Source organism: Alosa alosa, chromosome 8 (assembly GCF_017589495.1).
Source record: "Alosa alosa isolate M-15738 ecotype Scorff River chromosome 8, AALO_Geno_1.1, whole genome shotgun sequence".
In the NCBI taxonomy this organism is placed as follows: Eukaryota; Metazoa; Chordata; class Actinopteri; order Clupeiformes; family Clupeidae; genus Alosa; species Alosa alosa.
The window spans coordinates 7,418,579-7,443,008 of record NC_063196.1 but is presented as its reverse complement, the minus strand read 5'-3'; the positions used below and the strand labels follow the sequence as shown (position 1 = coordinate 7,443,008).

Here is a 24,430-nt window from a genome sequence, read left to right as displayed (position 1 = left end):
TTACTTAATTTGTGCATTAACAATAACGTTTCAGACTACTGTTACTTAATTTGTGCATTGACAATAAAGTATTACATGAACTAAAGATGACTAAAATCTTATGTAGAAGAAGAAACATTCACAAAAAATCCATCCATCCAAAAATGACCTTTGTTTTTGATAGATGTTGAAAACGGCATGGAACTGACAGAGATGTTTTTGTTTATAAATACACAAAAAAAAAAAACATAAATAAATAACATTATGCTGATACCTTTTGCTTTTCCCAAATACAATGTAGCCTACAGGTGTAAGTGACCTTTCATCAATCCAGTTGCAATGGATGAACTGTCATTAACTGCCCTACTTGTGATTGTTTAGAGATTTTAAAGGTTTTATAACAATGCTACATCTTCTTTGGCTATTCTACAATCTATTCACCTTTTCAGCACCAGTAGGCTACTTTCTGTGCAGCCGCACACACACACCAGGCATGCCAAACAAGCATACACAAAAGTTTCAAGAGTGGGGGATGGAGTAAAATATGGAGACAAATTGAAGTGTGATTTATTTTCGCGGAACGGATGTACAGGACTGAGCGGCGGTCATATTTTGTACCGCTATGCGGTACATCTAGTTAGTTTTGTTTTTTGTTTTCCCCCTCCTTTCTTCTCCTTCCTTTATTCTTATCCTACCTCTCTTACCCCTAACGTACAGATTTTTTTCACTTTCCTCTTTCTCTCTTTCTTTTGTTATTTTTGAAAGTTTGAAACTTTTACAGGGGGGTAATGTAGTAAAAATATTTGTAAGAACATACTGTATACAAATGTAATCTTAACTTCATTAGCCTGTCTCCCTCATATTTGCATTAATTGCTGTACTTGGTGAAGACCCGCCTCGACCATTTGCAAATCCAGTCTTTAGTCATGTACGACGGCCCAGTTTTGTCTAATGTCAGACTTCACCATAGGTGGTCGGCGCCAATGGAACTTTTCCACTGGCACAGACAAAGACCCTGCTAACAGAATATAAGGCTGTGAGAAACGACAATCGGGAGGTGACTTGAGGCAACTTGTTTCATGTTTCTCCTCCAAGCCGGCTTGTAATAAACCTGGGAACGTTTCCCTTTCTTAACACATCTCAGTTTGGTTTTGCTTCCACATCATTTGTAATTCTCACCACAACACATCTCTTTGTGCTTTAATGCAAAGGTCAAACCACAACCCCATTGCAGTGCTACTTCTGTCAGTATGCATGGCGTACTTGGCAAAGGCCTCTCCCTGCGGCAGTCACAGTAGCGAGGTCACATGAAAAAGGATCTGCCCAACTCTTCAGCAGAATCTTACTATGAAGGTCAATGTAAGATCCAAGGCATTTCACTACTTGTGTCTTTCACAATCACCAGATCTTCGAACAATCATTAAAGCAGTACTTATGCTCTTTCACTTTTTTGATTAAGTAAATCAACTGCAGTTTGATTAATATTACTTAAAATTCAAACATATTTCATACAAAATAATTAAAATGGAGAATATCAAATTAACTCTACATCTGCAGGATTTTAAAATGGTGGGATTTTCAAAATAACAATTTCTCATGCATACAGTATGTAAAATATGAAAATACTTTAATTCTCATTTTCAATTAAAAAAATAAATAAATAAAAATCTTGGTGAAAATGTAGTGTGTAGATTAGTTAGTCCATCGTTCTACTGCCAAAGCAGCTGATGCAGCCAAACCAAGACATCTGTAACCAAAGAAACACCAGTTCAGTGACATCACACACATGGCTATAAAATAGCCAACTCCATGACTCATGTTATAAAAGCAAACCTTCTTAGACTGCTTCTTTTTTGTTCTGTTTCTGTTTTGTGGCTGGCATGTGCTCTCCTCGACCTCCGCAAGAGCATTGTGATCCTGTAGCACATACAGAGGGCCCATGACTTTTTTGAAGAGCTCTTCAGAGAGTGGAACCTTCTGCTGGTCAGAAGTCACACGAAGTGTGTTTGTGACTTCAGCGAGTCCATTGTCAACCTCAGGGTCCAGAGGATGCTCTGGACGTGTCTGTGGGACCTCGTTTTGCATATTTGCCAGAAAACCCATCCACTTCCCCACAACATCATACAGTGAGTGCTCCAGGAGGTGCTCCCGGTCTAGTTGCAGCACCATCTGGCAGAACTGTGCGCCGTGCTTATGTCCTTTAGATGCTGTGGGGTGGGGTGGGGTGAGATGGGAACATATGGGATTAAGGTATATTTCATTTATTTATTGATAAGGACAGCGCACGTTCATTAACATTTCTGTAAATGTAACAATGTTAGCCAGCGGGCTAATTTAAATATAATACTGAAATGTTCTCTTGGTCTGGTAAACGTTTAATCACTAGACCAAAGCTTAATTTAAGATTAGTTAAGTAGGTTTTTACCCAAGGTTTCTGCCATCTTTGTAACAGACGTCTTTCAAAGATGGTTGCTTTTGGACAACTGTACCACAATGGCAAGGTGCAGATGCCAGTTTTGGCAGCTGTCCTCACCACAAGCCTAAAAGAAAAACATACATTCAACCCTCAGTCTAAACTCAAATCAGAATTCCACACCACACACATGTAAAGTTGACCATAAACACTCACAAATGCAGCTGAAGGCATTTCTCCCAGCCTGACCTGATAGTAGGTCTTCATTAAATCTGAATCATCCAGATTATTAACAAACCTGAAAAAGAATAAATCAAAGAAAAACTATATCACCTGCAATGCCAACAATAAAAAGCTTAAGGTACATTAATAGTCATGACACAAAAGTGGCATGTCACATATCTGGTAAAGCCTGAACAGGTATCCCTACCTGGACATTATGCAGTCAGATGGGCCATGTCTTTCTAAGATGTTTAAGATCAAGGCATGGTGCCACGCACCTTGACTCATAGCCTGTTCAATAGCTTCCTGCAAAAAAACACACTACCTTACCTCTTGGAAGTTAAGTTATGTGCCTCAATACATACATGGTTGTGTATTGTCCTGCTGACTCATCATGAACCATATTACAAAGACATGTACACAACCTTAATGTATATATGATGGGCAATTCAGGAAAGGATTCTGCCTACCTTGGTTTTGCCAGCAATGAGCAGGCTAGCAAGATTGGCAGTCCCTTTACCAAGGTTGTCAAAGGCACTGCAAGCATCTGCCCCATTGGAGTGCAGACTCTTATGCAGTAGAAGGTTGGCTATATCATTATCACTGACCACCTAAAATAAGAATAATATAAAAACAATTGTGTAATATTAGGGACATCACACCACTTAACCAACTCAGAATAATTACTGTTGTGTCTCTGTAGTGTCTACATATTTTGGAGAGTACACTAGGCAGGGACAGAACATTTTGGGGAGAAACACTTATTCCATTCTTCTTGCACAGAAGAGCCAGAAGTCCCCAGCCCAGGCCAACCACCTGTCTGTGCAGCCCGTTGTCAGCATGGAGGTAGCGCTGACACTGCAACATGGCCAGCTGATAGAGCTCAATGAGAACTCCATCACAGCTGGAACAATAGAGATGTGGATAGTGATATATTTAAGACGTTTTCCTTACTATTTTTAGACTGTTGAATATAACCTATGGTCAACGTAGCCTAAACGTGCTCACCGGTTTGAGAGTTCCTCATCCACATGTGCCCTGCTTTGTTTCTGAGCTGGGACATCACCTGCGCCGCCATGTGAGGCCAGGAAAGATGTATTGAGGACACATTTGGAGTGTCTCAACCCCTCACCGACAGCCTCCTGTTGCTTGTCAGGTGTCTTGTTTGCGTGGACAACCGCCGTAAGTTTAGGGGAGGTAAGTGTATTAACCCGGGGACGAAGGGTCATATCAACCCAGTCGGGACCATTCATTTTTGCGGTTAAAAAGCGGCTGAGTAAAATTCTCTCGGACAGTGCAGTAATCGTGGCTCTCTCTTCGGTAGCAGTATTGTGAATGAAGCGTTTTCAGTAGATGTCCTGCTAATATACACATGAAACGTAATAATACGGTACACGTCTACCGAATGCATCGTCACAATTCCGTAACTGTTTCTGTCATAGCAATTGTTGCCACAATTGTTGTTGACTTCACTAAACAGACAGGAGCTCACGTTCTACAATCGAACGCCAAATTCCATGCTAGGCGACTGTTTCTATTTTTGTTCAAACTCGACGATTGGCCACACGATTGTTTACTAGATAGGCTACTAGATTGTCTAGATTGGAAATAAAACAAAATATGTAATCGCAATCACGCAGTATTGACACATATGCCTGCATGTTCTGGCCTATATTTTACTATATTGGCCTATAGTTTAACAAACGGGCCAGACTAACATAGCACAACGTTGGCAGGATGCGACAGGATAGCGATATTTAGTTGTTTAGATGTTTAGTTGGCAAACCCTAGTAGTAGCCTAGGCTATTTTGCTGCGCTCGACGCATAATAGCGGTAATGTGAATATTAGATAAGGGTTCAGGACCTTGGACAGCAGCGCGCACATATGACCCAGTGTATGACCAATGCTATCGGTTTTTAGAAGCTTTTCACTCAAGGCAGTCGTATATAGGCCTATACATTGAGATGCAACGTCCATACATCGCCCAATACCCCAAACATACAAAAACTTAAAATATTCACAAATTCAAATTTAGCTAAGCCTGAGAGTATGAGATCAATTAACTCATCCAAGTGTACTAAGAAACACAAGTACATTTAAACAATTTGCCAAACCCTGCACCATAGTAGCCTATCTTATTTGACGTCTTAGACAGTGCAAAGATTTCTGTTGCCACAATTAAGGTTGGTTGCACTTTATGAATCTCTTATTTTTATATGGCATGGGTTCACTGCCTTGTGCCTTATGTGAAGGAGTAGGAGGTAGGAGGGGATTGAAAACCTGGTTTTAAAGTCTATACTATCAGGAGAGAGATTTATGTACATACTGCACGGCTATTGTACCAGCTGGCTACATCTGGGCGGTCTCTGATGCAGAATGGGCCTGGGGCCTGGCTGGAAACAAGTCTGACCCTGTCAGGTGGCAGCCTTGATAGGTGGCCATAGAGAGGCAGTGGAGGCAGCTACACTGTGGAGCCGAAACACACACACACAAACACATACACACACACACAAACACACGCCATGGAGCCGAGAGGGTTTGTCAGACTAATATGTTAATCTTGAGATGACATGTGCGCGTGCACACTCACACATACACACACACACACACACACACACACATGCTCAAACACATTCACACGCACTCATTATTCAAGATGTAAATATACCCCCAGTAACACTGTACAGCATGCCAGGTATGGCCAGCTCATGGTCTAACTGATGAAACAGCATCCTACTGTATTACAGTCAGTGCTGACCTGCTTGGCTCGTAATCAGCTGATGTGAATGTAGGTTAATGGTCATCAGGTTCCTTGTGTTTTAATAAAAGGCTACTCAGGCGACGCGTCTGAATCCCAGCTCCTGTTGCACAGAGTTGGTATAATTTCCTGCAGGTTCAGATAGTGACCTTGTATGGCTATGCTTGCAATGCCTGAACACATGCTCTCTCTGCTTCCCACCATGCTCCCTGCTTCATACGGACAGTAGCTGGCGAGTAGAGACAGTAGCTGATGAGAAGAGAGTGAGAGCATCCTCCCACCACTACTCATTATGGTAAGAGGGTTAATCTCACCTCCTGTGACTGGCAGATCTGTTTACTGAGTAGAATGCTCTTTTGGAATCGGCAATAAAATATCACAACACTGACTTAAAATCAGATACGCACATATTAGACGCCCACTCACTCTCTCTCCCTCTCTTTCTTTTCTTTTTTGTTTGGGAATGAGGGAGAGGGGTATTTGAGGGGATATTGAAAACTTGATAACAGTGGACTGCCGTGCTCTTGTTCAGGCAGTTGGCACATGTCTTTATTTCATTTTGTCTCTTTGACATAATACGTCCACCTCTTGCTCTATCCAGCCCTCCCTTCTAATTCTTCCTGCCTGCAGATGGTCGGCCTGCTCATCAACCTCTCCTAATGAAACTCTCTTAAAGGGGCAGCGCCGCTGTTTAACCTTTGATTCTAATCACATCTCAGCTGCACAGATGCTTTTGAACAAAGATTCCTTGGTTTTGAGTGGCAGCTCACGATTGTTTCACTTTTCACTTCTCACTTTGTTCTGCATGTGTGCAAGTCATCACAAGGTAACTGAAACTCTGGATAATGTTATGAAGTGTTGTTATTATTCACTGTACAGTAGATCTGAAACAGCAGCCCAGAATCAGTTTGGAGTTGGTTTCCTGGAGGCACTGTTGTATAGACAGTAAACCGTTCCAAATCACACTGTTATCTTGCTGGTTCACTGGGGGTTGCTCACTAATGTTTTTTGGGAATTGCTCCCTGGCCAAAACAACACAGAGACCTCTATGTATATTTACCGTATTTTCCGGACTATAAGTCGCATCAGAGTATAAGGAAAAAAACATATATATAAATATATATATACGTTGCACCTGAGTCGCAGGACCAGCCAAACTATGAAAAAAGTGTGACTTATAGTCCGGAAAATACGGTATTTTTTTCTCAGACAGGTAAACTTCAACACATTGATATTTACTTAGTCACTGGGCTTCTCTCCTTTCAATTGACAGCTCAATGAACCCTTAAGAGTGTGTGTGTGTGTGGATGAGTAAAATAAACATCCTTGTGCAAGGCCATTTCGTGCTTTGATGCCATCCTCAGGAAATATTCTTCTTTAGGCTTGCTCGGCTGAATGTCTACTTCAGTTGTTTCGCAACTACCTCCATCGATCCACTGTGAGCAGGTTTTCATTATTGTTAAGTTTATATAAAAGTATCTAGAAGTCCGCCCACTGTATCTCCATTTTAATACAATTTTAAAGAGATTTCCAGAACAGTGATGTTTGGGGCTTTATCTAGGGCTCTTCTCCAGACTTCTGAATTAAAGAGAGTCTGAATTAAAGCCGTCCGATGAAATTAGAACAATACTGTATCTGCCAGTATTGTATTTTGTTACTACTTGTTTCAATTAATTTGCACAAGGTTGTAGGTCAACAGTGTATTGATGATATTTCCTGCACGTTTAATTTCTTCTTTTGTTATCTAAGATGGTAAACAGTTTAGTATGTGCTGTTTTCGTAGTTTGTCCATGTCTCTGTGTGTCCTCTGGGTGTCCGCTCTATTAGCATGAATGAATAAAATCATTGTTTCCAAAGTAAATGTGTAACATGTACTGTAAGGCAACAACTTTACATTAATATTGACTTAAAGAGACAATAAACAACTTTACATTAATATTGACTTAAAGAGAAAATAAACAACTTTACATTAATATTGACCAAAAAAAGAAAATGGCAGTGATAGCTTCAGCAATAGAACACTGCACACTGGAGAAAAACATATATCTGTGTAACCCCTTCTTAACGGGTGTGTGCATAGGCACTAGTTACAATAAATAACACAATGGCGCAAACAGGATCCTGAAGGTCTCAGCGGTGGAATGGTGAGCTGGCTGAACTATTCCTGAATACCACAGTAGGCTAATAATTAAAGACAATCAAAGAATGAAATAGCGCGGTGCCTCCACTGTAAAAATACTACACTCTTACCGTATAGCTTGTGTACAGTGTATTCCTACAGAATTTAAATAATCAATGTGAAAATAATAATACTAGTGGTGAATGCATACAAATGAATTTCCAATACACCCAGAAGTATAATTAAATGTAACAATACAGACTGTTTATTTAATAAAGATCTTCAATAAGAAGACAAAGTTATAACGTTACAGAACTTGGACAAGACAAGACAGTAATGTTAGCACTAACGGTTCTAGCTGTTACCCTGTTAGCTTAGGCTAAACACCAGTGTGGAGAAAACAACAATACAATATATAAGTTACAGACAGTAATGCACCAAGTTGAACAACAACCCGACGAGAAACACGAAGCCAGTCCACTCCAAATCGATCACATTGAACGTGACCCACTCGCACAGTTCACCGTTCGTGGGCCGGGGTACATAAAAGCACCGCTAATGGCTTCTACATACCTGACGCACCCGACCGGTAGCGCGACAATGTGACGTCAAAATGACGTAGATCTCTGTGGCGCGCCAGGGTTTTGGCCGTGTAAGCGGGGTAGCGCACCACTCATTTTTTTCAGACGAAGCGACAAAGGCGGAAACAGGAAGATGGACTAATTCGAGGGCAAGCGAGTTGCAGTGTTTTGTTACAGTCGTGAATTTTTAATAGTTTGCTGGATAAGTTAACAAAGTTACCAGTGAGAGTTGCAACACATGGAATTAAGAGGAAAGAATAGAAACAATTTATTTTCAAACAAAGGATATCTATTAAGGCCTGAACAAAATCTCTTTCCACTTCAGGAAATTACACAAACTCAGCCAGCTGCTAGCTAGCTAGCCAGCTAACTAAACTGTTTAAATTATTAAAATTTCCCTCGGGATGACTAAAGTACCTATCTATATATCCATCTATCTATCTATCTATCTATCTACCTGTGCACACACCTTGGAAACTACATGATAATGATGATGGTAGTTGTGAATAGTAGCAACCAAAGTCTGAACTACCATCAGTCTTCACAGCACTGACAGGTGGAGCAGGAGAAACAGTGACCTCTCTTTACTCCGGGCAGACTGGAACTCACAAGCCTTCTCCTCACTGAGGAGATAGAACCCTCACATTACCCGCGATTTCGCGGGCATAAACAAATAACAGATAATGATTGGCTCCTTAAACAATTCAAATAAAAGCAAAACAAACAAAGACATTTGATTGGTGCACATGTATAGAATGTTGTGAATCACAGAAGCAAGTAAATTACAAAGCATTCTGGTACATGGAGTAAATTCATACAGAAACAAAAAAAGGACATTACAAGGTTATTAAGCATACTGAAATGTCAATTTTACAGGTGCTTACATCTGTATAAATTATTTAAAGTTAAATAGCTAAATGATCATACAACACAATATTTACATGAACAAACTGAGGATAAACCCACCGAATATATTACACAGTTACCACATTTCTCTAGTGTTATGGCAGGTCATTATATAATCTGCAGCTACTTGAGCAGTTTGTGTCCTCTCCCAGTAGTACACATATTTTCAGATAGATTTTCAATTTTCTCTCTTCCTGTCTGTGTCTGTGTCTCTGACTCTGGTTGTGCCTCCACTTCTGTCTGTGTCTGTCCCAGATTGTAAGGCAAAATAAACCAGTAGTTTCTGTCAGCCCAGAGAGTGGCATGTGACATGACTGAATGCTCATTAGTTTAGTGGGGAGAGGCAATGAGCATTCATTCCCCTCCATTTTGGATCAAACTTGGAGCTGTCAGTGGTGTGATGAGCAGGGTGCAATCTACTGACAATCACACAGCTGGATTCCATTTTGGCTCAAGTATGTAGCCATCAGTGGCATGATGGGCAGGGTGTAATCTCCTGACGATCACACAGCTGGATCCCCTGCCAGACTCTGAGGAACAGAGGAATGGGGGAAGAGGGATGGGGGGATTTCAACACCCTCATTTAAAGAAAAGTTTTTCTCCTTCGTTTACCATCCACTTCTTAGCCCTGAACACTCAGAGCATGGGTCTCAGGTGGTCCCCTAGCCATATGCAACTGCTTATGTTCCAGCAGTATTGGTTATTGGTTATGTTCCAGCAGTAATGGTTATGTTCCAGCAGTAATGGTTATGTTCCAGCAGTATTGATTATGTTCCAGCAGTAATGGTTATGTTCCAGCAGTATTGGTTATGTTCCAGCAGTATTGGTTGTATACCGTTATTTCCCAACTATTAGACGTGGTTTATACATTGATTTTGCAAAATTTCTTCAGCTATGAGGTTAATACACAGGGGCAGTTAATATGGTATCAATATGTTTTTTTTTTTTACTTGCATAAAACACTGTCCTGTGGCTTATACACAATGCAGCTAATTCACAGGAAATTGCTGTATGCAAAAGACTGCATATAGATTGTATAGTCTTTTTTTTTATAAATCAATACTCAGTAGCTCCAGATGGACCCACAACATCCTCCTCCTACCTCCTACTCATCTCATTATCTATCTATCTATCTATCTATCTATCTATCTATGGCATGCCATGCACATTTTCTCTCATATGCACATACATACACTTTTCAAAATATTTTGATGTTTGTGTTTTGCTCTGTCTCTATTACACACTCCCTCTCTTTCTCCCTTTCTACACACACACACACACACACACACACCTCAGCTCAGCTCAGCATGTGTGATTCCTGCCAGTGAAGTGCTGAGGAGGTGGAAGAAGTATAAGTCCCAAAGGGCCAAGCCAACATACATACAGAAACACACACACACACACCCCTTCTCGATCTGACAGTGGAGTGCTGAGGAGAGACGGTGTGTGTGTGTGTGTGTGTGTGTGTCAGCGGAGCCTACCCAAGCAGAAGCAATGAGCCAAGGGGGCTCCTAATTACAGGCCTTCTCTGCTGTCCTCAGCACCACGCTCTGACCGGTCCTAATGGACACAGGGGCTGGGGAAGGGTAGTTGGGGGGGCAATAAATAGATAATCAGGTGAGGCCCTCCCATGTCAAAGCTGATGACGTTTTCATTTGTCAGCTTCTTTAGAGCGAAAACAAACACGCCTTCAGAGACGGTTGATAAAGCGAGACGATTCACAGAAGGGTTCTTCCTGTTCCCCTATAACGTATGGTTCACTAGCGCCACGCCTTTTTAGGAGACTAGCGAGAGATTCTTTACACTGTGGCCCTATGGAAGAAATCATTTTTTTCTCGGATTATGCCCCAGCCCTTAATTATACAGCTCGAGATTGGACATTTTAATGCATTTTCTGTAATTCACATGTGTTCCTTACATTCTGACACCGACATGGCGTTTTTCAGATTAACAGTTAAGGAGAAAAACGACTTTGTTTGCCACTTGTCTGTCTGTTTCTGTAACCCACTGGCACGCGATCTACTAAGTAATGTTCTCTGGAATAAGTTACCGTTGCTTACCACTTCGATGTTGATCACTCAATCGCGAAAATGCCTAAACTTTGGGTGCATAAACAGACACCTTTCTGTCTTCTCTTTCCCTAAGGACGTAGACATGTACATACCGTCATATTGACTGATCAGCATCGTTTTTGATGTCTGGATTGCGTTCAAATAGGCTGTATAGCAGACGGCCATACACATAAACTAGGGCAGTGGTTTCTCAACCTTTTTTCAGTGATGTACCCCCTGTGAAATATTTTTTCAGCCAAGTAGCCTTCCCCCTAACCAGCGCAAAGCATTTTTAGTTGAGAAAAAAAGGATTTAAAACAGAGCACTGTGCCATCAGTGTCTAATTTTTTAAACTTTGGAACTAATAAACACATACAAAATTCAAACATTTGGAACATTTTAAATTGTAATAATCCATGACTACATTTATTGCTAATTATTTGTATATTTTAAAATCTCACGTACCCCCATTTGAGAACCACTGTACTATAGTATTGCATATTATTGTTTAACAAGTAGGTCATATCACATAATAATCTGGACAGCCAGGGGTGCGTTTCCCAAAACCATAGTTTGCATTGCAACCAACAAAGTAGCTAACTTAGTTAGCAACTATGGTTATGGGAAACGTGCCCCTGGTTAACAAGTTGCTAACTAGCACACCTAACCAGACGTCTGCTTTCTCAATTAGCCTTACCTCTGATGTTTGATAAAGTAGCGCCAATCGATGTATCCCACAGCGCCGCCACACGGCCATATCTTTAGGCCTACTACCCACGCAAATTACAATGGAAATACAATAGGCCTACACCACTTATTTTTTCATTGACATAAGGCTAAAAATATGATGAACACTGGCATTTCTCTTTCAGATACCATATTATTGAACTAGTAGAAGAAAGAGGCAGCTTGTTAATATAAGGAGTGCCGACTTGTCCATCCGATCCAAACAAGTAAACCTGAGGAAAGGAGGGTATAAAGTGTGTGAGGCTAACTTTGAATGGTAGGGTTTTATTTGAAATTCACATTTTCAACAAATCCCACAATTTAACACCTGCATACATAGCCACATTCTGCAGTCTACCCACAAGGAAAAGAATAGCACAACTGCCCTAAACCCCCTCCATCAACTGCCAGTAGATGTGTCCTGCATTTAGTGGTAGTTAAGCATTTACAAAACTAAATACTGTTATTGTCTTTGAATTAACTAACATCCTGAATGGAGTGTAGGAAAGCAGGATCTCTTCGTTTGGTTGGATGAAGGTTGAAGTCATATGGCCAGCATTTACAGCACCTAAAACAGAGACAACACCACACAAAGTAAAATAAAAAAACATCATGAATTACAATTATGTTCTTATGTTCTTGAAATTAAGTTACTACACCTGCACATTGCTTTGCTTAATATGATCCTTCCTACTATAAATGCTGTGATAACACAATAGGACTGAAGACTATGATACAGCTGGAGAGGCTGCCAAGTTAGGCAAATACTACGACTGACTTCTTTGAGGCCATGAACAGGCTTTTTGATGTCTTAAATTCAATGTATAAATGTCCATTCAAATACCCTACTCCAGTTTTAGCATCAGTCAAATTGTGATTACAGCACTTGATTACAAACACAAACACTTACTTCTCAGGCGCATCTCTGACCCCAATCCATGGCGTCGTCCTATAGGACCACAAAGCAGACATCAGATCCACCATCTTACGGAGAGCCTTCAGTGGATTGAGTCTTGGACCTTCAGGTTGCTAGAGAACAATACATATAGTGCACCAATCATTCTCAGTGTGTTAACTAATGTTGAATAATAGATCTTTTTTTCCATACAGAGGGAAGTTTAAATCTAGTTACAGAGTTTCATAGTGACAGGCTGTTGGTCGAAACATGTTGGCCAATGCAGCCAAAAAGGCTTTTCCTTGGAGTGCCTTTTGTAGAATTAGTTTCAACTTTATTTTGGTAGTGTTTCATGAAGTCTTCAGGTCTGATTGTTAGTAGCCTATATGAAATTATATTTGATATGTTTAACTTTGAAAGTCTGTAACTTGTATAGGGCAATTCCACGCAAAACTGTCACATCCATAATGCCAACTAAATACCATGGCATTGTGTTGGTGTTATGGATGTTACAGTTTTGCGTGGAATTGCCCTATACATTTGAATGGCCACAAGAGCGGACAGTTACAGAACACAGTCTATGTACATAGCATTGACTTATCCTCTGAATAACACAGGTTCAAGTTCATTCCTCCCTGTCATCGCGGGTTCATCCTCACCATCCATAGCGTCCTTCTGCTCGTCCAACAACTGGGGAGAGAATTAGCAAACATGACGTTCATTTTAGTGCTGCTTGATAAGGGTCTGTGCAAGACCATCCGAGAAAAACTACTCAGAACTGATGTAACGTTATTCAACACAATCGTTGAGCGCCACCCTGACTACACATTTGCCATCAGAGACAAACTTAATACAAAAATATGTAATGTGCAGGATCGGGGCAGAGATCAGTAGAGAAAATCGTCGCGTCATCGAGGACAGACAGAGAATATGGCGTAAAACTAAATGTTTCACTACGCTAAGCTGATAATAAAATTCAGTGCACCAACAACTGTGTACATACGGTACTCATTTTTTACTAGCAGCTAAACACATTTCAAAACTGCTAAATCAATGTCGCTTGCAGTAGATCTGATCCACAAGCTATAGTGATGCCGATTTAGGTAGAGCAAATATCAGGTTCGTAAATTATCTTTGTAGCCTAACTACCAAATTAATCTGGTAGCTAGTGCCTCAGCTAGCTCTGCTATAGGTATCAGATGGTTAGCTAACGTCAACTAACGTTACTCCTCAATGAGCTAACATTCATGACGGCGACACGAGATAATAATAATGTTATTACCTAAACTACGCAGACATTTTACTACATAGATAACTCGTTACACAGACACAGACTAATCACAAATACCTTGCCACATTTCAAACTGCCACTTACCTGGAAATCAGACCGCATCTTGCCACGACGATGTACCAAATTCAGTCACCCAGGCCAGCTCCAGTTGGTCACAGCAAGAGAGAGGCGCGAAAATGAAAAATCTTTGACGTTTTCATCAACGAGGTAGCGTCAGCGCATTCTGACCACGCCTTTTTAGGAGGCAGGAACTGTGTACAATTCCATTCCATTGTAGAAGCCTGTGCTGCTTTATCTTTGTATATTAAGGATCTTTGACGCCATGTTTCCAACAGTGCTTTCTGCACAGAAGCTTCTTGAAGTTTGGCTTTCTTCTTTTCTTTCTCTTCATTCTTTTTTGTCTAGGAGGTGCTGTACTGTTTGCCTGATTTTGTCAGTAAAATCTTTTGGGTTATAGCCTAGCATGTGGTATACATGGGAGATTAATCTGCCTGCAGATAATGATCACATTGAGGATCATATTTCTTCAAGATATCACGTGAGAACATATATTGATACTAAAGGTATATGGTAACACTTTATATACGTACACCATAGGTGGGCTACATGGTATTACATTTTGTTAGACTGTACTTCCTGGTGTAGATACACTGTAACAAGGTTACTGCAATATAAAGTGTTCCTGAGCTGACATATGGATTCATTTATTGCATTATACATTTACTGTAGGAATAATTGGGGTCTGCAAAGTGACCATAGTCACAACTATATATATATCATCGGAGCAATGCATGTCATGACATTGAACAACACTGAGACCAAATTGATTGGACAGTGTAAATGTTCTTGTAGTTTATTATTTTAGTCAATTAAATCCACATGAAAAGGAACCATTGTGTGTGATATAAAGAGAAATGTAGCATGGACCTGAAATGTTAAATTAACCTAACATCACCTTCAGCTTGTACTATTATGTAACTAGTGTAGTGTTAATTTCGTCAGACGAGACAAGAGGAAATATGTTCGTCAACGACCTTTTTTTTCATGACTAAGACGAGACGATGACGAGACGGCAGTAATGTCCTGAAACACTGACTAAGACTATCTTAAGATGCATTATTGTTGACGAAAAAAGACGAGACTAAAATGTTTTGCATGAAATAAAAACTAAGATAAAATCTCTCTTCATTTTCGTCTACAAAATGAGAAGACTAGAGAAGAGAAGAATATCTAGCTGTTCATACGCAACAGCTTTCCTGTAGGCTAGTCTACGTGCTGTTGCTGCAACCCTGTGGCTGCAACACGAAACTACATGGAACAAGAACACTGGAGATTTCTGCCAGAGTTAGCAAGCTAACTACCTAAGCTTTATGCCACAATGCTACATACCCAGAAGTTGAAGCTTCTCTCATACAAATTAACATCCCCCAGAATGTCCATACGAAAACGTTCATCATGTAATGTCAACTATTTAACTAGTTAGACTGATGATGCAAAGTTTGCTAGCAAGTAAGCTAATATGGAAAGTTTGCTAGCAAGTTAGCTATGGATAAGATGGAGAGTCTGTTTGGGGAATGTGTTGTGTTTGGGCGCATATCGCCATCTAGCGAGGTGGAGTAAAACATTAATATTTTGGCCTACTGACAGTGTTTCTCAAACTTTTTCAGTTTCAGGACCACTTAACTAACCCTAGCTAAAAAAAAAAAAGATTATACCTACTTCAACAGTAGCCTATAATTAGTCTACACAATAGGCCTACTCACTGAACCACCTTGCTTATTGTCTTTGCACTTTGCTTATTGTGTGGATTCATACTGTATGATTTAAACTGGCATATCTTACATAGACAGTGTTGCAGAACTGTTTTTACATACAAGTTGGTTCAATATTGCAAACAACTCATCTATATTATATTTTACCACGTCTGCTCGTTGACCACTTGGGATAGCTTGCGGACCACCAGTGATCCCCGGACCACACTTTGAGAAACACTGGTCTACAGTGGTCCAGTCAAATCTTTTACTGTCTATGGTCGAATCCCAGCCGAGCTATAACTGTAGCTCGACTTACCTGTGCATGTAAACATACTGACTGACAAAAAATCAGAATGAGTAATTATAACAGACGAGTAGCCCTGTGGACACACAATATTGTTGGAAAATTGAGATGTGTGAAACACTATTTGACTCAAATGGTAATCAGAAATAATTTGTTATTAAAAAAAAGACGAAAATGTGTTGACTAAAACTGACTAAGACTAAGATACCTTTAGTTTTCTTTTGACTAAAACTAGACTAAAATGACGAGACTTTTAGTCGACTAAAACTTGACTAACAAAAATGATATTTGAATGACTAAATATGACAAAGACTAAAAAGGACATTTCGTCACAAGACTAAGACTAAGACTAAATTAAAAATAGGTGACAAAATTAACACTAAACTAGTGTATATTACATCACGCTTGTCATTTTGTCTCCATCTCCTACTCCATCCACTACTCTTGCAACTTTTGCGTATGCTTGTATGTGCATGCCTGTGTGTGTATGTGCGTGCATGCCTGTGTGTACTGTATGTGTGTGTGTGTGTGTGAGTGTGTGAGTGTGTGTGTGTGTGTGCATGCCTGTGTGTGTGTGTTTATGTGTGTGTTTGTGTGTGTACATGTGTGTGTGTGTGTGTGTTAGAGCCCGACAGATATGGGATTTTGAAGGCTGATACCGATTTTGATATTTGAGTTTTTCAAAACACGATAACCAATATATATATATTGACCGGTAGTCATATTTAACAAACACAATCTAAAAAATGTCTTCCATAATAAATGTCTGATCATGATGGGGACATTAGTGTGTTCCCCGAAGTGTCCCTTAGGAAGCTTCTTAACACGCTGCCTCTTATGTTCGACGTTACAAAGGCGCTGTCCCAAGTGAAGGTGCTGAATTAGTTGGCATCGATTGCTCAGGAATCGATTTTCTAGGCTACTTCACGTGAAGGTGCATGACAGTGTTAAGAAACACAACACGTTCCATGCAAATGAAACATTCCTCAAATTATTCCAGTAACATTTATTTTAACATAGTTTAAGTTATCAGTAAAATATAAACTATTAACTAAATTATCAAATTGTCAGTAATATGTTCACACGATATGTTGTGACTGGTAGACTAACCGGGTAGGCCTATCCCTCGCTAATCATCCACCCTCCTTATCCCGTTGTGCCACTTGAGCCGCTTCTTGACATGGGTTTAACAACTTCTTAAAATGATGTAATACACTTTTATATTAATGGTAAGGTACCTTACAATTATAATTGATTGGCAAGCAGCTGCAGTTACTTCTGTTTAATGCGGTATTGATAGATAGATAGATAGATAGATAGATAGATAGATAGATACTTTATTGATCCCCAGGGGAAATTCAAGGTTCAAATAAAAAAAAATGCCATTGGTTAATGTTTTCAATAAAAAGCAACTTCAGACAATGAACAGAGAAAGATTTAGATACAGTATGGTGGGGAAGCAACGTAAAAAAAGGGCACCAAGCTTCTCGTCAGAGGAACTTGAAGTTTTGCTGGACGAGGTGAGCTTGCACAAGGTGACACCGTTTTCCAGCTTTCGGAATAACTTGTGCAACAGCAACAAAAAAGAGCTATGGAGCGACATGGACTTCACGCCGTTTTTGATTTAATGCAAGGACACGTTGGATCGCTGCCATAGGCCTAGTTGGTCGCTTACTGGACACCACTATGCTTACCCATTTATAGATCTTAGCCATTTAGAGGCAAATTCTTTGCCAGCTTTTAATTATCAAAAGTGATTGCCAATTTGAAAGCTTTAATGACATTACTAAATAGCCTAGGCTAATTACCACCATATTAGTTCTGATACCAAATACAGTAAACTTCATAAATAGGCCTGCATCCATTGCAAACATATTTTATTATTAGTCTTAAAATGTCCATAACATAAAATCATCGTTGAGCCACAACATTGTCAACATACTGTCGGCCTACCATAGTTTGACTTATACTGCGCTGCGCTGATTTCTAAAGACTGCTGCACAGTGGCGGCGACTAGCGTCTTAAGAGCTCAAACAACGCTAACGTGTCGGGAATCGTGCCATAACGTTAAGAGAGAGGTAAAGGAATAGGTTAAGAACTACTTAGCGATAAGAACGTTTTGGGGAACCGGCCTTGGAGTGCCAGATCTTTGTTCTGTGATAACCACATTGCCACAATCTACATTGTGAGCAGTTTATGCTTTGACTCTATCCCTTTCGTGGACAGCCGTGGCCCACTGGTTAGCACTCTGGACTTGGAACCGGAGGGTTGCCGGTTTGAACCCCGACCAGTAGGCACGGCTGAAGTGCCCTTGAGCAAGGCACCTAACCCCACACTGCTCCCCGAGCGCCGCTGTTGATGCAGGCAGCTCACTGTGCCGGGATTAGTGTGTGCTTCACCTTACTGTGTGTTCACTGTGTGCTGAGTGTGTTTCACTAATTCACGGATTGGCTTAATATGAAAAAGTTCAGTGTAATATCAATAGTAGGTCGATATACCCACAATATAGACTGTTAAAGAGAATGCCTAACTTGTTTTCTTGTGACACTCGTTTAATTCTAGGAATAACGTTACATAGGTCTGTCTCCTCCACGGCCGTTTAATTCGGGCGGTTCCTAAAAACACAATAGTACTAATTCTGAAAGATGGTCAGAGGCTACAGTGCTGACTTGGACTGCTAAACTCATCAGCGTGCTAGCAGTCTATTCCACCCTTTTCTGTGTTTCGGTGTTCCGGTGTTCCGGGAATCATTGACCAAAAATTCAGGAAGTTGATGAGAGAGAAAAAAATAATCATGAGTAATTAGTAGTGAAGTGTGCATTTCGAGTGCAATAATAAGGTGTAGTCCACCCCTGTGCGCTGACATTTATACTGCAGAGATACTATTACGATCAGACTTGTGTTTATGCCAATGTGCAGCTCCACCATTGCTATACTCCATACACACTTCACCGTCGCCGACAGTAACCAGGCAACCGGTGTTTAGGAACAGGCGAGCATTCCGCTGTTGTCACAACAGACAGAGGGCCTGGCTGGAGACAACCTGCAGCAGGTGGGACAACATTTAGCATGTCGACACGTCAGCACCAATAGACCATCAGCTGATAGGTCAAGCGTGCGGTCGCCCCCTTCAGCAGGGCCGGCCCCCCAGAGGGATGTCCGGCAAGGAGGTGGGATGTGGAGCGGGGGCCACGTAGAGCTGTGTGAGTCGGTGTGCTCTGGTGTGGTGTGTCCACGCTGTGCCCCATCGTTAAAGCCGTGGCTAGCAGGGGAAAAGTCAATGGGGCTTCCTGAGGTGTTGTTATTTTGTTATCTCTCTCTCTCTCTCTCTCTCTCTTTCTCTCTTGCTCTCTATCTACCTGTTTCTTTTTCTCTGTCAAATACTCTTTTTCTCTCTTGCTGTATGTTTTTTTTTCTGTATCTTCTCCTTTTCTTTTGTGTACTCCTTTCCTTTTGATCTCTCCCTCCCTCCATCCCCCCTTGGCCTTTAATTTTCCTTTCTATTTCTCCCTTCCTCTCTCTCTATCTCTCTCTCTCTCTTCATCTCTGTTTCTCTCCTCTATCTCTTCGTCCCCCACCCCACAACCCATCATCTAGAGCAGGGCTATTCAATTACAAATTAATTTGGGCCACATTTTAAAACCACAGACTTGAGCCGGGCCACACATTTTCAGCGACCAGAAAGCAGGAGGTAATTATTCAAACCAACACAAAATCGTGTAATGCCTAGCAAGCAATGTTTATTATTTGATTGACCTTTCAACTTGGCAACAATGAATAATGTCACTTCAACAATAAAATAGTTATAACCAACCAATTGAGGTAGCCTAGTAGCAATACTTTTTTTTTACACTTTTTATCAAACCGAAGAAAAAAAATACCCTGGTACATATCAAAGTGCATAAAAACAGAGCCTTCAAGAGGCCTAACATTTGCATTTGAACAGTAATGCACTCATTGCAAATCAAACACATTGGCTTTAAGTTTGCAGCGGATGGCAAAATAACGTTGGGTTGAATCGACGGTTTTCATCTGTAATTTTAGGTTCTGGGGTTGTTCTGGGGACATTTTATTTTAGGCGCAAACTGCAAACACCAACTCAGAACCAGGCTCTGCTCTGAACTATGTGCAGCATTATGGGTCGTTGCCAGACGATGCGCAGAACTTTGGGGCTTTCCCAAACTAGCTACTTGGCCCTCCCTTATTCATTTCCCCTCGCGTTTGCCCATAGCCAGAATACATGAATCCAGTGGAAGTGAGTAGGGCTAGATCGAAGTAACTAGCTTCGGAAAGGGCCCTCGCCTGTCCGTAGGACTTTCAGTGCGTAGCGAAGCCTATATCTGATTGTGAACGGTGTTTTGCTTTTCTGTCTGGACCATCGGCTGGGCCACTCGGAGGCTGCGTCTGTGCCGCATGCGGCCCGCGGGCCGCTAATTGAATAGGCCTGATCTAGAGAGTGTGTTGCATCTTGCCCAAGTATCTGTTGGATCAATATCTGTTCATGTCACATTTTTAGTGCTTTTTCAAATATTGGATTCAGGTGCATACCTAACACACACCCACCCTCTGGTGTGTCAGCTGCCCAGGGACAGGTAACGAGAGAGAGGAGTTGGCTCTGAGGCTACGTCTACACGAAACCGCCGGGTGAATTTTCTCTTACTGCTTTCACACCTTTAACGACACCGGTAAAGAAAAAACTTGCGTGCACACACAGAGGTGTAACTGGCTAAATGTGCTGTAGTGCATATGCCAGACCAGTAGATGGTGCCGGCCGTGCAGAAGCTCACATTTAATTTGCGTGAATCGCGTAGAAGAAAACATTGTTGAACAGTTTGAAGTCGCATGAAATAAGAAGACTACAGACAATTCGGTTTTCAATTCAACTGTCAAACTAATAAAGTTAATTTTCAAGGTATGTGACAGCTATGTGAAATTTCAAATGCCTAGCCTACGCATTGCATTAGGTCTGAGCACCACTGGAGAAAACACTTACATGCAGTAGCCTAAGCTAATGTTTAACTAAGTTAAGCTAACGTGTGCTTCTAACTTAGCCACAAAAGGCTGATAGGCTACATTGTGCACATAAATCATGACAGGGAAAGAAAAAAACATTTTAATATGATAAGTAAATTGTTTGGTTTGTTTTGACAAGCAGCGTGTCAGGTTGAGTGCAGTAGCTGAGTTGAGAGGTGGGGCTATGTCGTCATAAAATTGCCGGCTTCGCACCTACAGGCGCCTACATGGCGAAAGTTAGCCGGCGGTTTAAAAAGTTCCCTCTTCGGAAGCCGGTACCAAAAACTATCGGTTTCAGTCTCCTAAACTGCCGGTGTCGTGTACACGCAAGGCGTAACCGTTAACAAAACCTCACCGGTTTCACAAAAACCGGCGTCGTGTAAACTGCCCCTGAGTCTGACCCCAGCTCTGTCCACTGGGGTCAGCACTGCTCTGAAACACACACTGTCACCTCCTGGCCACCCACGGCCCTGTCTCTGTCCCTGTCCTCATCCATGGCACTGAGAAGGGAAGCATTGCATGATAATCAACCAGTCAGCTCAAGCTGCTCTCTCTCAGCTACCAGCCAATGGCCAGTCAGCTCAACCTGCTGTCTCTCAGCTACTAGCCAATGGCCTGCATACTCTCAGCTCCTGTCCTATCCTCCATGCTGCTTTTCTTCTTTTAAAATATATTTTGGGGGCTTTTGCCTTTATTCAGATAAGACAATGGGCTGTTGCAGCAGCCGAGAGGGAGGCGGAGATAGGGTGGGATCGAGAAATGACCACAGGTCAGTTTTGAACCCAAGTCCCAGTGGATGCTTGGAGCCGAATGTGATACGGAAGCTACAGCCTCTTGAGGCACAGCTCCCCCTCCACCAAATCTGAAGGATGAGACAAACAGGAAATCATTACAATCAAACATAACCCAGGTCAGTATTTGGATCTTGAGCTAACAGGCAAGCACGACCCAGTTAGACACTACCCACAATCATGATCGACCGTGACCTCCTGAGATCTCAAATAAACACTACGCTACGATGTTCAATCAGTGAAATCAAAATAGCACTGCGTGCGTACCATGGAGCTATGAAATTATAAATCCTAGTGCGCGTCTCCTGCATGAACTGCATGATGCAAACTCTCTGACACTAAGCTCCATCTCTCTCTCACGATCTCTGTCTCTCTCTCTCATTTTCTCAACATTTCTCTCTCTCTGTCTCACCCTATCCAACTCCTGCTTATGTTCACTTTGCCTACTCATTCCATGTCATTTTCTCCTCGATGCACAGCAATTAGGCCCATAGTAATGATAAAAAATGTATGTCGGTGCAGTGCAGTTCATCCCCACATAATGTAATGCACTGTGACCTTGAAATGCAAGCTGACAGCACTAACAACCTGAAACACTCTCCCTCATTCTCTGTCTTCCACTAAGTTTCCCTCTTTTTTTTCTCTATCTCTCTCTCGCTCATCTTCCTGCATGTTGTATGGATTGCGTTTAGTCCCTGTGCAATGGGCAAAAACTGATCTACTTTTTAATGCCAGGTCTGTAATCTTTTATTCAGCACGCTCTGAGGAAACACACAAGTGCATTTTATCCACTCCTTGGGCTGCCTGGGCCTGACAGAGTTATCATTTCCACACTCTCTGGCCCTAAGTACTTACTTAAAAACCACTTCTCAGAAAGCACAGGGCTCTGCTTCAAGCTCTCATCTCCCACAACTCGTTTCTATCCCAACCTCTCTCTCTCCCTCTCTCTTGCTCTCTCTTTCTCTCTCTCTCTCTCTCTCTCTCTCTCTCTTTGCGCATGGACTTAGTGAGTGGGCAAAGCCGGAGCGTCTGTGAGTGAGCACTGTGTGAGTGAGGCCGCTGTGCCTTTCTTACCTGTCTTCTCTTTTTTCTCTTTCTTATCTTTTCTGTATTTTTTTCCTTTATTGTTTGTTTGTTTTGTATGTTTTTGGGTTTGTAGGGTTTGGGGTTAGTGGAGTGCGTGTGTTTTTGTGGTGTTACCTGGGCGTCAGCTCCTGGTTTGGAGTATGGCTGCCTCAGGTAACACTATGTGAAAGTTTGATTGTCTCACGCGGCGGCATGGTATAAAGATATCCTCTACCGCCAGCGTAGAAGAGTGTAGCCTGGCAGTAGGGGAAATAGTTGGGCATGACAAAGTTTTGTCTGCTGCTCGTATGAATCAAGCAATAGTTTTGTTCCTTAAGTCCGTGGAATTGGCCAACTTAGTGGTTAAACGCGGAGTAGTAATTGATGGTATTTTTACCTCAGTACTCCCTTTGTCTACCCCATCTAGGAAAGTAATCCTTTCAAACATACCACCTTTCATTAGTGATGACATTCTTGTCCAGTCTCTATCCCGCTATGGCAAATTAGTCAAGAAGATCGCCATTTCCACGAAGTCCCCACTTTTAAAGCATGTGGTATCTTTTAGGCGATATGTTTACATGGTTTTAAACAACAACACAGATGATCTTGATTTGACTTTGAATATCCAGGTTGATGATTTCAATTATGCCATATATGTCACAAGTAATCTTATGAGATGTTTTGGTTGTGGTTTGACGGGTCATCTAGTGCGTGCCTGTCCAGAAAAGTGCACCAATACTACCGCTAATGTCATAGGTCTAAATGAGAATACTGGGGAGGGACAGTCTGCCAGTGATGAGGCGCCCACAAATGGTGGAGAGGCTGGGGTGGATGGTGATCAGTCACCAGGGGAAGGTTCTTCTATTGCTGATGCACCTGAAGTTAGACCATCAGATCAGGATGTGTCTGATGAGATAGTAAGGGACGGAAAAGAGGGGGCCGAGGCTGAAGCTCCAGAATATAATGTTATGCATACTGATAACTCACCGAATTCCAACGTAGCCTACTAGATCTTTTGGAGGACGCTTGCGGGGAGGACAGTCAGAGCGTGGAAACAGAGGAAGTTCCCTTTAAAGTTCCAAAAGGTCTGAAGAGGGAAAGGGCGCGATCTGGGTCTAATAAAAAGGCAAAAAAGAAAGATCTGGTTGTTGACGTTAATTCTGCTGATGCAGAGAGCGAGGGGGAATTTTCTGATTGCAGCCTAAGGTGCAGTCTTCCCCAAAGCGGCTATACAGGACGCGAGTACACTGTGGATGACTTAAAAACGTTTCTGAAGCAGACTAAAAATGCTAGGTTTGTTCAAGTTGACGAATACTTTCCCGATGTTGAACAGTTCATCGCTAAAACGAAGCTGTATATGGCCGAAGGTAGCTTTACTAAGCAGGAGGTCTACCGTCTACCGAATAAATTTCTCACAAAACTTAGAGCTCTGTTGAACGCTGATAGCAAGTCCACCCCAGCCCCTGTTAATTCCCAATGAATATGTTCTTTTTTTGCACTTTTTCCTTTTTACTTATGAGTGGGTTTCAAATTGCTTCGCTTAATTTGAATGGAGCAAGAG

At 41.5% G+C, this 24,430-nt stretch overlaps 2 long non-coding RNA genes across 2 annotated transcripts; both read right to left on the bottom strand.

The window, feature by feature from the left end:
• Positions 1-1,587: 1,587 nt before the first annotated feature.
• On the bottom strand, positions 1,588-2,085 carry LOC125299739. The gene is made up of 2 exons (XR_007194437.1): positions 1,813-2,085; positions 1,588-1,726 (listed from the first exon to the last, which is right to left on the bottom strand). It is a non-coding gene; the product is annotated as an uncharacterized LOC125299739 (long non-coding RNA).
• A 15-nt stretch (positions 2,086-2,100) lies between these two features.
• LOC125299738 lies at positions 2,101-3,219 on the bottom strand. The gene is made up of 5 exons (XR_007194436.1): positions 3,085-3,219; positions 2,823-2,920; positions 2,609-2,690; positions 2,405-2,519; positions 2,101-2,186 (listed from the first exon to the last, which is right to left on the bottom strand). It is a non-coding gene; the product is annotated as an uncharacterized LOC125299738 (long non-coding RNA).
• Positions 3,220-24,430: the final 21,211 nt, after the last annotated feature.